The sequence below is a fragment of the Rhea americana genome, unplaced genomic scaffold (genome assembly GCF_003343005.1).
Source record: "Rhea americana isolate MKP2758 unplaced genomic scaffold, rheAme1 scaffold_141, whole genome shotgun sequence".
Classification (NCBI taxonomy): domain Eukaryota; kingdom Metazoa; phylum Chordata; class Aves; order Rheiformes; family Rheidae; genus Rhea; species Rhea americana.
In genome coordinates this window covers 225,442-240,536 of record NW_028185495.1, presented here as the reverse complement: position 1 = coordinate 240,536, position 15,095 = coordinate 225,442, and positions in this window count along the sequence as shown.

Below are 15,095 nucleotides of genomic sequence, written 5' to 3'. Positions count from 1 at the left end.
AATTAAATCATGATACTTTCACAGGTAGCTTTGTTTATTTCTATCCATCTGGATGCAAGGGTTYCCCAGGCTGCCTAGATCTTCTTGCTTACTATTGTCTTTGAAGAATCATGAACATATTGTGCTGAGCAGGATTAGGAGCAGCACAACCAATTCAAAGTTATAAAAATCATTTTTCCCTTTAAATGATGCATATGTTACTGAAGTTTCAAGAAAAAAGCCCTCTTGGAAGATAGATAGGCAGTCAAAGTAGTAAATACCAAAGCCAGTGGGCACAGGCCACTGCACCTCCCGTCACTAGCATGCCTGCTTTGCTCTGAAGTCACGATCTTCATTGTCATTCCAGTTTCCTCAATGTGAGTGCRCAGCAAGCTTCACAGGGAAGAAGAATTTGTTTTGTTTGTGAAACTATGCAGTTGGGCTTGTCCTAGGAATTTCATTAGGACTTAACGTTTCATAGAGAAATTCAGTTTCATAATAATTTTGTCCAAGCCCATAATCACAATTAAATTGGTGAAATACTGATCAAATGATACCAAGGCAATTAAAGGACCCCATACCTCCTATAGTAAAAACTCTCTCACATGTGAACAAGAACATAATAAAATGAATTAGGTCTTCCTGGGAGGTGCGACTTTTTGTCTTGTAATTAGACTGTTCATAGTTTTAGTATTTCTGAGCTCTCATCTAGTAAACCAACAGCAAAAGGTCAGAAAACATAAACATACAGAGTATCAGGCTCAAACAAATGAGACATAATTTCTGAAAAACTACTTATGGCCTTATTTATCTACTTTGTTCAAGAAAACATTTTCTCAACTGTATTTTTGTTAACGTAATGACAAAAATATTCTCGACCTTTCTAAATTAAGATCCCATCAATCTTTCTCCTAAGGAAGTTTTACTGAAGGGAGCACTAGCAGGAGTTTTCTTATACAATGTCCACCCTTGAAGAGGGTCCACCTTAGAGGTGGACAAGCTCTATGAAAAGAGCACACGTTATTCCCCAGAAACAAGTATATACTGCAACAAAGAAAGACCAGCAGATTTGTTTGTTTTTTCATTTAACAAGACAAAAAGGGACATCAGTCACTTATAACCAAAAAAATAGGCAATATCACTCAGCAAACAAGCTGGGAATGTAACCACTAGGACTAACAGAAGGATGTGAAGTTCATGGTATGTACTAGTTTGCTGAATYAAGCCTAGATTTCATAAATATCCAGTGTCCTTCCTTGAAGTCAAATACATACACTAGTGCTCCGTGTGAATCAGCCCCATAGTACACTTAATTACAGTAATTCATCATTGGTAGACCTCACCAAAYCCTGTCAAAAAGGAATTTATATCCATTCATTTATTTCAATAGTAAAAATTACCCTTTATATGTAATTTTTAGTGCTAAGTTTTCCACATACTTAAAGCGTTACTCACTAGTAATGCTTTACACTTCCTCTTAAAATCAAAGAAACAYGATATTAAATCGCAAGTTCTTAAACCAGAAGAGCCCTTAGTGATAATGTATTCTGATTCCATACAAAATRCAGGGTGAAGAATCTCATTTTTTAATTTCTGAAGCAAAATCATAATTTCTTTGTAATGTATAGCTCCCTATTTCATTAAATCTGAATTTAAAGATCCCACTGCATCCCTTGGTGAGCTATTTCAGGGGCTAATTGCTTCTGTAGTAAATAATAGGTTCTTACATAGCATAGGATAAAATAGACCAGTTCCTTGGGCTGGACTTTTACTTCCTGAAATACTGATATGTTTTGTGGATGAAACTTGGAGATTTGGAGAAGCTGGTAGTAGCAGGTATTTGAGCACTCAGCAGGCATCTGCTTGTCAGCAGAGGCTGCAGAATCCTATATTGCTTACAGCTACCTAACRCTCTTCTTCATATTTGAGATTATAACACACATGCCTGCTCTAGTTTCATCTTTGTTTCTCAATCTTCCCATTCTTATATTGAGATTTTTTACTATTACAGGTTCTCTTTTTAAATTATACTTYTAACTTGACGCATCCCTTGTACAGATTTTGTCCTAGAGCTAAGAGAATTGATTTATTGGGGAACCAAAACCTTATGTATTTGGTGTGGAGGGGGAAATTCCTTCCAATTGACACTAGGATATTGAATGAAAGGTTAATRATTACTTGTAAGCAAAGTGGCAAGAGTTACTTAACCATGAGCTAATGACTAGAATTCAAAGCTACAGAAGCTGAGCTCGTAACTACCAGCAGTGGGCATATATATCTCTCAAAACAAAGTGCTGCCAGGTATGTAAGGGTGAATTCAAGCATATACTAAGAAAATACAGCAAATRAAACCTTGACCCAATTAACATTACGAGCAAAACTTTTATTGATTTCTCTGTGGCAAGAACTTCACCCAATRAGTTTGTCAGCTTCATGTTTTTAGCTTCCAAAAGATAAATGCTTTGTAGGTAGACTTGCTTCCATAAAGTAATCCTTCTTTAAATTTTAAGGGACTCCTGACAGATTTAAGGGGCTACATGTAGTTAAAACTGGTAGAAATAAAATATATTTGTGTAAGAAATTGTATTTTATATGAACTGTTTTTTCTTTTGATTTAGACTCCTTAATCACGGAGAAAGAGCTTGCAATGGATGTAAGAAAACCAATCAATAAAACAAGGTGGATTAAAAAGATGAAGTGCAAAAGAGTAAATATAAACATTAAATAAAATTGGACATTCATAATGAAAATATCTTAGAGAGATTTACAAAAGTTGGAGAGGATATGCAGACAGTGTTATAAAACACAAAATACGTCAGATTTCCAAGGGAAACTGTTGCAGGAGTGGAATTACAGYACCTGCTTAACACTATTGCACCTATAAATTAGTTAGTGAAAATCAGTTTTGCTGGGAAGAGCGAGAGAGAGTGAAAGTTAAACCTCAAAACAAGAGGGACACAAGGGTGCTCAGMGTCAAGAATAATGTCTATATTTGAGGTTGTATGGCCTTCATCTCTTTATGAATGATTCTAAAAAGGAATTGAGACCCCAAAATTGTCTGTCACATAAAAAAGCAATTGTTTCAAGTAATTAAAAGTTAATCTACCAATCTACTAAACCCATCAAAATAGACCAAATCCATACTTTTTTTGGATTAATTTCTTTACTGAGAGATGCATTCAAGTCATGAAAAGAGCAAAAAGGCAAATCTTCAACAGGTAATTGATACATTAGAAAACTAAAATCCCTACAGAAAGGACAAGTTTGTACAAGAAAGCAAGTTAGAGAGAAATCCAAACATATCATCATGGGAAATATTTTAATCACAAAAAATGCAGGCTTTTGCAGATTATTCCTGTTTCCTTGATCCAAACTTTGTACACGTAACATTACACAGGGCTTTTCAGAGATTTTCCAAGAAGATGTTCTATCATAAGCAAGGCAGGGGACAAAAGTGACCCAGCAGAAAAAGATATAACAAAATCAATTTATGGAAGCAGAAGACAGAATTCTAGTTACAAAAGTTCAGAAAAGAGAAAGCACTGGCAGCAAGTGTTGAATAAAAATCTAGCAGATGGTTTGTGGAGAATATTCTGGCAATTAGGAATGCTTGAGTCAGAAGAGAGGGCTGAGATAGGAATGAGCTACCTTTGAATCCTGAGGCAAAATGGGGCAGAAGTGGACTACAGAAAGGAAAAAGGAACCAAGAATTTCAGCTAGTCTTTAGAGAACTATGATAAAATCATGGAAAGATAGGCCAGGATAGGGCCTTTAAAGACCATTTAACTACTCCAGTGCATGATCATTACTGTATCTGTGTCATTCTCAAAAAAACAAATTTTAACTACACTTTAAGAAGAGCAAAAACCAATGTTAGAAGTTCCCTACCCTCATAAACAACCATCTGTTACAGAATCATGTCCTAATCCATAACCTAAGTCTTCCCTCATACAGTTTAATCCCATTATTGCTTATTCTATTCACAGTGGAGGAGAGCACAGCAATTTCTTCCCTATCTCTTTGCAGCAGCCTTTTATGTGTTTGAAAACTATTGATATGTTCACCCCTCAGTCTTCTTTTCTATTAACAATCCTACTCTTTTAATCTTTCACCATAAGTCATTCTTTCTAGCCATCCAATCATTTCTGCTTTCCTCTGGATCTCCCCTTAATTTAGATGTTCCCATAAAACTGAACTAGTCATTCTATCTGGTTCAATAGAAAACCCATCACTAAACACAGTATGAAATGTGYGTCTGTGATAAAACTATGAATCCTTCTATTGCTTCCTCTCCCCCACAACTTGACTAGTAAATGCTACATGTCAATCATGTTCAATTTTCAGGAGAAATATATGTAAAACATTGAAGTCACTATGAAATTTAAGATAACTGTAGCAACAAATTTCCAAACAGTAGTAGAGGTTATGTTTTCAAGTTTACACCAGAAGGTGCTGGTTTTCCCTTTAATATTTCTGTAACATTTGCAAAAGAGCTTCAACCATTCCAGTTAAATCATAGCATCTATCAGAGTCAGGTCACCCTCTCAAAGGCTTCTGCATCAYCAAGCTCACTTCAGCAGTTGAGAATTGCAGAAAAAGAAAAAAAGTATCCAGCGCCACTTTTCTACAAAGAGGTTGTTTCAATGTCACTAAGGACAAGACTTAAAAAACAATAAGGGCAGGATTCATCTGACCAAATGCAGACACTCAAAATAAATATGTTTGTATCTAAGCTAAGCAGCCTAGGCTCCATTTAGTCGGCCCTTATAATAAGCAATTCATTTTCTTTCTGCTCTGAAGGAGATTCAATTTAATAGATTTAGATTGCATCTACCTTAGAAGTCTTTATTAGGATGAGATAAATTGTTCGCTAGAAGTATCTACATCTTTCCTTGACTACAAAGGGAGCTGTGAGTGACYTGCTGAGGTTCTACGTTCGGTCAGATGAATCCCAGCCTAAGTGTCCATACATTATAGCATCTCTGAGTCTTATCTGGTCTACAGAATTTCATTTTTCATTTGATAGTATCCAGCTGTTATAATTACAAACAAACAAACAGGAATAGAAGAGACACATTTGATGCAAGCATGAACTCTGCTCCTACCTGGTTTCCCTGAAAAGCACAAAATATAGGTATTTTTCTAAGATACTCTGTAAGAATGACACATAGATACTAAAGATAGTCATTAAGGACACAACCTTTCTGTCTATTTTTTACCAGGGTTTTGCTAAGCCAGAAAATCCCAACTGGAAGTGAATGACTTACAAAAATTATGAAAAGGTGGCTTTTTCCATCCACCTTTGCTACTCATTTTTCAAGACTACAGAGATAAACTCTTTAGGCCAAAAAAAATCTTATCATTCCTATGTTAATTTTACCTGTTATAATCTCTCCGCTTTCTAGCAGGAGCCCCACAGTGACTGCTGACTCTAGCTAAGTGAATGCTTTCAGAGTGTATTTCCTCACTAAGTTGGTGACAACTGTGTGTCTCACTGCAGCTGGTACTTCTGTTTCTTGACTGTATTCATACGATACTCATAAAAAGAGGTAAATTCTCCCCTTCCTCCCATCTACATTTGCCAGAATTTATATATGTGGGCTATATACCTCCTGCTATGAAGGCTATATTTATGCTAGTAATATGAAGTCAGAGCATGGACTCAAACACTGTCACACAATTATCCATACTCTTAAGTTGTTGTTATGGGCTGTGACATAGCTTTGACCCCTGCCAACTTGTAGKCTCCCAGGCATTAGAAAATGTCTTTGCTTAGCATCGGTTGGGAATTATTCCCAATAGAGGAGGGAAAGTAAAAGAGTTTACTAGCATGGATAAAATTTGTACCATATCTGATGGCCTCAGGCCAAAGAACAGTTGTTGGTTCGTTTTATTTAATACCATAAGTGTAACTTGAAGCGCCATCTTTTTAAAAAGCTAGTATTTCTAGAAGACAGGGGTTTGAGGAAGTATATTTGTTTGCATGCTTAAAAYAGTTTGGGTTGTTTTACAATAACTAGAGGAGAAATGTCTCAGCCAGCTGAAAGAAAAATAGCATGTGCTCCGTATTACTATTCCCAGGTCAGATTTACAAGGCACAGCCAAGAGAAATTTAAAACATTCAAAAAATCACCAAAGTATTCATGCAGCAAGCACACATTTGTTTATATGGCACAGTTACATTCTTGTTCCTGCCTGAGCTTCCACTGCGGAAAACATTAATGGTAACGAAGCTGACAAAACTCCTTCACAGATCCTTAGGCATGTCCTTTAGGGACACACCAAACAGCGACAAATATGCCATACCTCTGCCGGCTGCTGTGGTCACCAGGGAAAACACGCCGGGGGKCTGCAGCGACTTTGTCCGAAGGAAGAAGAGGTGGTGGTGGGCGGTAGCAGAGTGTGAGGGAAGTGCCCCTACGGCCAAAATATGTCACCAGCGCTCTGCTTGTTCCTCAGACATGCACACCGGTTTCCCAGAAAACAAACACCCTCTCCCCACAGTTAAGATCAAGTCTGATTATGTGTTTTTGGATGGTTCAAAGTGAAAAATTTAAGTTGAGGTCATCGTTTCTGCGGCTGATTCCTCATTGACACTGATTTCCCAAATATATGACCCATGTGTCRAACTGCTCAGTATTCAGTGCATTAACAGCGATGTTGTGSTTGAATCTTCCAGACCAGACGTACTTCAATGTACTATGRACCCCACCCTACGGGGTAAACTCAGATGTGAATAGGGAACAACGTGCTAATATCGGCCATATAATAAATCAAAATAAAAGTCGATCTCAGGAAAATAAAATCTAATAGGGAAGGATACGACACAAGCTTACCTTCACCTTTCTTAGTGGTAACAAAATAGTTTCTTTTTCCTGTTAGAAATGACAGCTGAGTTTTTCCCACTCCCCTCAGCATATACTAAGAGCTTCAATAAGAGATGTAGAGAGAACAGCGGAAGAATAGCTGATAGGTTCTTTTTTTTCATTTTCTGTTAAGTTAATAACAGAATGCATTTTCACATTCCTATGTAAAGCACTTTCTATTTGCACTAAGTTCACTGGAGCCTTGTTCGCAATTATATTATGGAAAATATACTTAAGGGCTGGAGGGAATGTGAATATAGGCAGTGGACCAGATTGCAAAGGAACAGACCTGTCTACAAACAGACTGAAAATGTAACAAACTCAGTAAAAACCATTTGCAACAGTGATTAAAAACAAAGCAAGCAAAACCAGTTGATAGGTTTCACAGAAAAAGACATCTGTTTACCATGAGCGTGTTATCATTTCCTCAAAAAATGCTAGCAAATTACTTCTAGAAAAATTATTTACACACTCATCACCTACAAGACAGAGCCTCCCATCCATGACCACAACTTCTAAGTACATTTGTAAGAACTGTCGGAAAAGAAAGCCCTTCGGTGCACTTTAAAATGTCATTATCATGAAATTGCCTGTTTTACTAACCTATACTCTTGGGTTCAGTCACTTCCTCACACTAGGACCCATACCATTTTAACATTTTTTACTCAKAGTAAATCTGTAGCAGAATACTGGGATTAATATAAGGATGATAAACTATCACAGTAGAAAATGGATGGGCCTAAAAAAAGCCTGAAATAATAAATCTTCTTTTAGCTGGAATTCATTGAATTAGGGAAGCTTGGAATAATCTTTGCAAAGTGAATGTGGGAACTGATGCATGAGAAATAATTCTCTTACTTGCTTGACATTTTTAATTCAACTTATAGGGAAAGAAATGCAAGTTTTAGTAGTCTCAGGATAATCTTGATTTCATATAAAGCCATATCAACCAGTAATGTGACTCCAGAGATGCTGAAAAATGGGTTCAGAGACCAAAACTTCAGCCTTTCAAATTCTTTTGAAAACAAATTTTGCAAAAGTAGCTGAAGCTGATTTGAAGAGTTATCTAGACATTTTACATTATTTAAGACATGGAAGGAAGTTAGTGAATGAAATTTCTTTTTTTTTTTTTTAATTCTTTTTTAATGAAGATGCCTAAAATATCTGAAGGTCTACATCCATTTCTTTCTGGGTTTAATGAGCTCATTAAATGAAATATGGAAGCAGTACACTTCCTCTGATGTGAGTAAACGCTCTGCAATGTCACTAATTTCTGTATATTTTGTGAACTACTTCCAGAGACATTGYATGTTTTCCTCCCATTACACTGATACTTAAAGGAGATCTCATAAGTGAGAATTCAGATATTAGAATGGACTGGAGAAAGAAAGGCAATTTCAAGAACAYCTTCTAGGAGGTTTCTCCCAGCCTTCCACTGCCCAGCACTTTCCAGCCTTTCAGTACTTTGGTAGTATTTCAGATTTGATACGTTGGGTTATCTGAGTTTTCCAGTTACCAGCTCATCTAGATTAGACTGAARCTGCATTTTTGCATATCACAAAATGCAGTGAAAATACCCTTTGCACATCAAACTCCTGCTGGATTTGAGTGTAGTTTCCTACCGGAAAAAAAAAAAAAAAAAAGCTTTATGGCACACAGACAGATGTGTGCCATGGCACACAACTGGGAATTTATTTTCCAATTGGGGAAGTGAGGACTATAGAAAAATTTTCATCACCACCATATATTATTATTTTCTGTGGTGTTGCCACACCACAGGYAAAGCCCTTTAGGTTGGCTGCGTGCCTGTAGAGGGGCTCGAGGTGGCCTCAGAAACCTGGGTAGGTCACAGAAGAGACCTGGAAGAAGCTGCAACAGCAGATCCTCTACCTTCAGCTTCCACAAGGCACACGCCTCCGCCGCACCTCTGCAGGCATTTTGGGGGCAGATGCTTGCCTCCACTGCAACCGCACATCCCAGCGAGTGGTAACGTAAGCAATCATCATCTTGTCATAGGAAGACAGGATTGAAAGGGAATTCCTGCCTTGTCCTCACCTGCACCCCTCACTGCCTGCCAGGTATCTTCTTCCATAGACTGAATACAGTATCTGAATTAGTTCCCTCTCCCTACGTTTCCACTCCTCCTTTCCCACCATACTCCTYGTATCAAAAAGATGTTCTGAAGCTTACTAGTCTGATAGCAAGAATTATTTTAACTTTCAGGATAAATTTGTCTTTGGCTAGAATGAATTTCTTATTTAGCTTATGGGACTTTTTTATTTAGCCCTTTAAAAGTATTTATGGAGCATAAATAACCATAAGCATTTGGTCTCTATTTTGCTAAACCTCTTTAGTTGGCTCTCAGCATTGAGAAATTCTATTTCTCATCATCTTAGTAGCCATTTTTCTCCCTCTACCAGCCACAGGTCCAATAAATATGTAACAACTTGWCTTGAAAAGATCAACATCACAAATCACCTAAAGAACTCAATAAAATAATAAAAATAAAATAATAACAAAAATAGCCATATCAGTGAATTATATTTGGAATGTTGCAACATGATTTACTCTTCAAAACTGAGTTGTTGATTTAAAGAAAAATAATTTACATGTTTGTGTTCACTCTACAGTATTATATACTAACCTTTCTATAGTAAGACAGAAAAAATAACTTCCTCCTTTTTTAAAACTGAGGATATATTTATTTTTGCATCACCTTTTTAAAGAAATGAAATGCAAAATGTACCTACAAATATTTTTATTCCTGTAGTACTACATTTGTATATTGAAACTCAAGATTTGCAAATTGCTTAGTAGAACTGCTTAGTACTCACACAATGTTTGCTGTCTAGATCAAAAATTCTGACATTGCAGATTTGACCGCTATCCTTGTGAAAAGATTGGGAGATTTTAACATAAAATGCAAGGTGTTTTAGCACTCCGTAGGCATGTGGAAGCACCATTCAATGATTTTGCACAGTAAATGTCAATTTATTATCACTTTATCATGACAATTCATAAGATTTGGCATAAAATCTGGTAATAACTTCATTTTCCTCTAAGGAAACATAAAGCTAGCTTGAGATTTTGCAGTAAATCTTGAAGCAGCTCTATAAGCTGGCATTTACTGCACATCCTTGCCTTGATTTAGCATTTCTACCCCCATAATATTTCTTTTTTTTTTCAAATACATGCCCATCTCCTATTTTAAAACAATTTATATTAGTGGCTTCTTTTATTGCCCTTGGTAGTTCTGGTAGTTCATTCCACATATAATATTGTCACAGTTGCAACACTGTATTTAAGGATGTGTCAGGATTTTTATGGTAAACCCCTATTTTCATGGGTTTATAGTTTAAAAAAAAGATCCTTTGGGGAAGACGCAAAGATAGTGCAAGTTTTCAGGTAACAAGGCATATACTATTTTACCCTTTATTTACTACAAACTCTTTATTTATTATTTTTAATGTTAAGAAGAATATTTAAAAATAAATTGCTAATGATGCATATATTTTAGGCTTTSTTTAGGTGAATAATTACATGTTTCATCTCACCTTGACTTTGTGATTCCTGCTCAAACTGAACATTAGATTTGCTTTTATCTGTTTTCACTGAATTCACTGAGACTTTATGCAAAAGAAGACACCTCATCACTCCAGGAGAGAAATGTGCCCTTAAAATTGATAATCACAGAAAGATAYAAAATAAGTGCCTTTAGAGATTACACAAATTAACATGTGTAGTTACACATTAAATACTAATGATGATATTCCAAATGAAGAAAAGCTATATTCCAACAAGCAGCTTTTCCTAACGTGCTAGTAATCTCATTGTAGTAAACAGCGAAAGGACTCAACGATCAGAAAACAGAGATGGATGAAAATGTATGTAATATAACACATTTCTAAGCTCATAATAAGCTCTTTGAAAAATTGAGCTTCATTAATCAAAATAGAAGTCATTTAATCTAGGAAGAGTGCGACCTATTCCTGAAAAATCTTTGCTGCTATATTTAGTGCCAGCAAACTCAGGTCTAAATGTTAAAGGATCCACATTGCCACCCGGAGAGTCCAGGATTAGTTTAATAAGGCAACAGTTGTTCTGCAAGTTATTTGATGTAAAAATGGCATCATTTAAGCATTAGTACTGTAAAATTATAAAGGGAAAATGCCTAATGTATTTGCATTTTTTGTATTYACATTACAAATGCATGTGACAGATCTGGTTTAACTAGACTTCTTCATAGCTGAATCAAATCCTAACGTGTCAATAGAAAGGTTTTATTTCTAGAGTCAATATAAAGAATTGCACTGCAGGGTTCCCCAGTGGACTGTTGGACATTTATCAGGAATATACAGTTAGAAAAGGAACAAAAAAACATAGTGCCATCACATCCTTTGAAAACAACTTCAAAGGAATCCTCTCTTTCACTCTTTCACCGGTTCTGTAAGTGAAACAAATTGTGTTTTTGGTATGGTCCTGGCATCAGAAATATGGATGAAACAGATACAAATGACAACTGATAACACCTTTAAACTATGGCTAACAGATAGATGTCAATACTTGGAGAAGGAAGTATCAAAAGATGTATTTTTCTTGAAGATATGTGGCTATATATATACATATATACTTTACTAATACTAGATTGTATTCTTTTTAAAAATAATTTATCGTCAACATTAATTCAAATACCCTTAGTGCAACTTTTCTTTCTACTTTCCCCAAAAGTTTACAGGCTCTACTCTTTAAATTTTGTTCCTTCTTTTCAGCTACAAAATAACAGTTGAATTTCTCTAACCTTTTGAGTAAATGAGATCCGCAAGTGCTGGTATCATTTGGCCTGCCTTCTATTGTTCTTTCACCAATTATATAACCTTTTCTTATAATAGCTATGCCTCAAAATCTCTTGCTGCAAATTAACTTCTGCAGAGATTCTTTGCCAAACCATTTTGTATAGTACATCTCATTGCAAAATAATTTCTCATTTTAATTTAATAAAAATAACTTTTTGCAAAATAACTTTCCATAGCACAGCATGAACTAGTTCATCTGTATTTCCATTTCCTCTTTACATTATTCCCTTATAATTATATAAAAAAAACCATTTTCCTACTTTGGCACTTCTTGTCTTCACTAGACTACTAGATGATTATAAAACAGAGGTACTTTTTCTAGTTGATAAATGCTGCTGCTTCCACAGTAACCCTGGCATTCAGGTTTATTGATTTTAGGAAATATAGGTGGAACCAAATGTAGAATATGATCTCAAAGCCATTGATCAAAATATCCTTAATGTCACTAATACATGTACTTCTTTTATTTCAGGTATAAATGCATTACTAGTGCTTAATAGCTTATTCTGAGTTAAAACTGTAATATGGTATGACTTCAAGACAGAATTCCTGAAAAATATTAAAGACTTAGGACTTTGAAAGATTCTGCATGGTTTTTAACCTCTCCGCAGTTTTTTCTTCCCACATTTCCTGCCAGACTTTGCTTTTAAGGAAATGGCAGTGTTTGTATAGGAAGATGCTTATTGTATGAGCAGTCAGGAACTCTGATGAGCAAACCAATAAATGAATAAACAAACTCCAGCTCTCTGTAAGAGGTTCTCAAAATGTATGGTAGACTTTCAAAGAAAGGGAGGGGACCAATGGACAAGCTTTGGCAGTGAAGAGAAGCAAGAAGTCCCAACAGGATAATCTCAGGACTTCTTCTCCACCCTGCCCTTTCCCGCAACCCCTTCTGTCCTCTCCCCTTGAGAAATGCCATATCTCTCCGGCAACTGTGTAAAGAGCATAGCTTGTTCTACAAGCTATGTTTGGTAGCCAACAGGTAAGACAAAACTTAAAAGAGTGCAAGGTTTGGAGTTGCAAGGAGTTAAATATTACACATTTGTACACCCACTCACAGAGGAGGTAGGCATACAAAAGACTGAGGCAAAGCAAAGGCTATAGGTAAATGTACTTACGGGGGAATTTTTCTAAAAAAGGTAGAAGTAAAATTGGAATGGAAAAAAGCTATAAACTTTTGTAGCAAAAGAAGGCTGACACAAAAATCTTAATAATTACTGCTCTAACTCATATCAAYACGAATCCAGTTTCTAGGGTGGTTTTGAAGAGTGACAGACAACAGCTGATTGTGTCATTAAATGTTTTGTTTGATGTTCAAAGAACTTTATTTTCATCCTCCACATTTTTAAAGGAGTTAGAAACATCTAGACTGCAATACCAAAAGAAAAAGGAGTTGTGTTGTACCTCCAATTCATTTGGAAGGATGCATTACTGGAAATTAAAGACAAAATAGGTTTTTTTTTGATGAAATACGCGGTCCCTAAATACACTAAGCTGGTTCTTACTCGGCTTGGTGTGATTTATCTTCTTAGTTATTATCTAGAATGAATGAATTATATGTACAAAAGCAGCTATGCATTATAACAGGAAATATTTCCCAGAATTTTCTTTCGTTAAGTCTTGTACTGACCTATCTTTCATAAAGCTTTGTGAACAAAGATTTTTTTCACATTCCTGTATTTCATTCAGTCATTCTACCTGAATACATTCCCTAAGCCTGTGTGGGTTTCTCACGAAAGGACTAACATCTAGCTTTTTAGTACCCGACTTGTCATTGAGCCAGTGGTACATAGTGACGCAGTTAACCATRCGCCATATGTGACTCTGAGGCCTCTTTAGGTTTGTTCTGGTAGCTGAGAGTGGTTGAACATTTCTGCCCATAGGTAGCACCTCCCTGCTGTCAGCCAGTTACTGGTCTTGATCTAGAAATTCATGCATTCAGTGAGAAATTATGGAGCTCCTGGCACTGCAATCTGTGAAGGTATCAGTCTCAAAATCACTCCAYGAATCTTTCAATTTCAGCCAGAAATAGGAATTACAGCCACTATCGTCAAAGAACCCCCAAAATAACTTGATTTTATGACATCAGTTGGGAAAGCCAGCAAATCACATGTTAATTTTTGGGCTTTCAAAATCTGTACATCATGAAACAGAAGCAGGGGAATTTGAGAGACATGGGAAACCACCATGGATAACAGATAAGAAAAAAGACCATAGCTCCTCCAACTGATTAAAACCATTTTAGCTTTCCAGAATTCTATACCAGGGTGAAATTGAGAATTAAAAATGAAGATCTACTTAAGTGATACATGGGCTACTTGTCCCACCACTGTTCTTTCCGTATTTTTTACTCTTCATGTTCATTTGGGATTTTTAATTTCATTTCACAAACAGTTGAAAAGTTGCTTCTCTGCTTACACTACTTAGACTAACATTAAGATTAGCACAGGTACATTGAGTGACAAGTTTCCAAGACAAAACTATGCAAAAATTCATTCTCCTTAGCCTAGGTTGACTTCTAAGAGAGTTCTGCCAGGCTGAGTATGGCCTTCAATTTCTGTAATAGGCCTTTGCCTGTAAAGCTTTATTCATCTAACAGCTTTTAAAAGAAATTTGTCTTTCCTAGGCTTTACAGGCATATTTCTGCCAGTAGTTGAAGTCGAAGGCACTTCTTTTAGTTGAATTTAAGACTTGCTAAATATTAGAGCTGTACAAATAGTATATTTTCAGTTTGGCTACAGAAGCAGGAAAACAAAACAAACACCAACTCTTTTCAATAGAAAAAATGAATACAGATTTAATTGTATGAAAAATATATGGTTTGTTCTGTTTTCATTATTTAGTCCACATTTGGATAACATTTGAAATGGAAAACATTTCAAAAATTTGGAAGTGAAAAGTTTTTAAGTTGTTGGAACAAAACAGTTTTTAAAAGGTTGATGCAAACAAAGCAACTTTCTTCTCTCATTTTCCAGCTGAAACTATCTGAAAAATTCAACCTAAATATATGCTACTTTGGGTATGTATTATTTCTAAAACATCATTAATAACTTAGAAAATCCACCAGGTAGATGAGAAGGTGTTAAATAATTGTATCTAATAGTAAATTGTGGATTTGGTATACTTTTTGTTACTATTATGCTTATCTTGAAAAATCTAGAATATATAAGCAATAGAAAAATTATCAGAAGTAAGCAGAAGTGCCAAGGAATTGGCAAAGGAAGTCCAATGTTCTCATATTTCTGAAGAACAATTTCTGTTTATGGCAACTTAGCAAAATCCACTATGTAGCCGCTATTTTAACTACAAAATTATGCATGCTGGCAGAAAAAGCACTATATTTTCATACATTTAATTCTTTTCCAAACAAGCAATGAAGAAACCTCATGGTTTGCAT